The sequence below is a fragment of the Carassius carassius genome, unplaced genomic scaffold, assembly GCF_963082965.1.
Source record: "Carassius carassius unplaced genomic scaffold, fCarCar2.1 SCAFFOLD_87, whole genome shotgun sequence".
NCBI lineage: Eukaryota > Metazoa > Chordata > Actinopteri > Cypriniformes > Cyprinidae > Carassius > Carassius carassius.
In genome coordinates, this window is record NW_026775080.1 from 87,501 (window position 1) to 90,000 (window position 2,500).

At 40.9% G+C, this 2,500-nt stretch overlaps 1 protein-coding gene across 1 annotated transcript in view; it reads right to left on the reverse strand.

Annotated features, from left to right (window-relative positions):
* The window catches only part of LOC132134792 (lysine-specific histone demethylase 2), a 23,521-nt gene that overhangs the window by 8,549 nt on the left and 12,472 nt on the right, over nt 1–2,500 (reverse strand). The window lies entirely within an intron of this gene.

A 2,500-nucleotide genomic window follows, 5' to 3' on the forward strand; every position in this document is an offset into this window, starting at 1 on the left:
TGCGGTTTACAGTTTACACAGTGCACACACAGAGAAACGCGTCTCTGACACCAAACTGACTTCACATCTTCTTGCACTTGAACAGACAAATGCATTCAAAATGAAGTCCAAATAGCCGCCCTGGTGAGAATCCTCAAAAATGGCCGGTTATGCTTTAAATGAACAAAGTGTTGAGAAAGAAATGGATGTGTATTATTATACAGTCGTGACCTAATGGTTGGAGAGTTGTACTTGTAACCCAAAGGTTTTGGGTTTGAGTCTCAGGTCCGGCAGGAATTATAGGTGAGGGAGTCAATAACCCACCCTCAATATAACGACTAAGGAGAGACCCTTGAGCAAGAACCGAAGCCCCCACTGCTCCGGGTGTGTGTTCATGGTGTGTGTGTGCACTTGGTTCCGAGTATTGGTCACTAAACTTGGCCACACGTCACTTCACTTCATATTTGATCCATGCTTTGTGTCTTAAAGTGACACAGACTACTTTACAGATGCTGTCGGTGTGCTTAAAAAACTCTGTTCTTGAATTAATGACTTCTGTAGTTTTATTAATAATTAATCTAAATTTAATTTATACAGTGTTATTTTCCAATTGATTATTCTATTTTTGAAACTGAACACAGACAATCCTGAAAAACTTAAATCCCCCATTTGTTTAATTTGTATCTTTATTTCACTGCATTTATTCGTGATATTTGTTGTTTTGTTTATTTGTTCTTATTTGCTGACTGTTTACTTACCTTTAATCATTTTTTTACTTTATATTTGTTAGGCTAATTCTTTTTGTTATGGAATCAAAATTGGAATAAAGAATTGTAAAACCTAACGTAATGTAAAATGTCATATTATCCTATTTACCACAGCTAGGGCTGTGACGGTTGCCGTGAGGCTTTCTATAAACTGGACAAATACAAACGAGACAGCGATGAATAAACGGTATGGCAACGATTCCGATTTCAAAGAGAGCGCGTGCAGATGAGGAGTTAGCTATTGAGCTTGCTTGGTGGCGGAAAAGTAAACCGGGCGCAACACAACCGCGTTGCGACAGGTTTAGTCTGTCTAGTGTCTATACAGGACATTTGAACTCAGTGTCAGTAGCCTACATCACAGACCGGACGGGGATTTATCATGTCGTGTTGTGCTGCATCCAGTGTAGCATCACTGATTATAATGAGTATTTTGTCGCGCTGCGTTGCTCGTGTCCTTAAAGGTGCCATGTGCAAAAATTGAGGTAAAAATATTCAAAAAATGACCTACACGCATCAAAAGTATGAGAAGAAATAAGGGCGATGATGTCATAAAAAAAATTTCAAGTTATAGTGCTGCAGAGATATCAACCTTAATTAGCAGTAGCATTACTAGCCCCGGCCCGACAGGTGTCGTAATACCAGTTTCGGCCATGGGAGGCGGTATGCGGGGAACATAACCACCAGCCAACCTGCAATACACGAATAACTCGCACGGCTTGTGGGCTTACTTATACCTGATGTCAATCATGTGGAAAGTACAGCCCACTACTTCAGTTCAGGGAAGAGAGCGGAAGGATGACTTAAGCCCTTGGCAAGAGACCACCACCCGCCACAGGGAAACAACCGCGCTCGGAATCACAAATCAAATCCGATAAGAAAAGGAGCCGAACCAGAGTAAACATCGGCACGGCTTTCAATCGCTGAAGACAACTGATGGACCTGAAAGAAATGAGGTTCGACACCGAACTTGCAACATTTCTTTTGGATTGGTAAGTTAGATGCTGTTAGTATTTCGCTAGAAGTTTGTTTTATATGTTTGTGTATTTTTTTTCGGGAAGTTATAACATAGAAATGTATCGAAGGCTGTTCTATAAACGTGCTAATGTTAGCGATGGCTAACCGTAGCTGTGTTTGATAATTAGCTAGCTATAACTTACCCATTTTTTTATATCATAAGTAACCTGCTCTAACTAGTCTGTTGGTCTCCGTATCCTCTTTGCTTCGTGGTTTTTCTGTACGTGAGAAAATTGATGTGTGGCGTGAAAGCGTGTGAAAAGAGTCAATTGCGTGTGTCTCACGGTGAATGCTTGTGAGAGTTGGCAGCTCTGGTTACGTTGGTTGGCGCTAGCTTGGTCAACATCAGCTGTCTGATGTTGACCAATGATGTTGACAGAATGCTGTCTGTCAAATTAATTTAATTCCAATAATGTGTATATACAACTCAATGTAATATGAACAAAACGAATATGAACATATTCACTGGTAAAGGTGAAGGGGAGTAGCTTGAAGATGTCATGTTTCAAAATCACTTGACATCACCCAACGTTCCTCTGGAGGCAAAACGTCCTCTTATAGCAGCGGTTCTCATTTCCAGTCCTCGCGCCCCACTGCTCTGCATATTTTGCACGTTTCTCTTTGTTAACACACCTGATTCAGATAATCAGCTCGTTAGAAATGAACTCCGTGCATGAACTGTTTTTCAAATGTTCATTGCTCCCTACTCTCTGAGCAGGGGAAATCTGTTGAAGTTTACC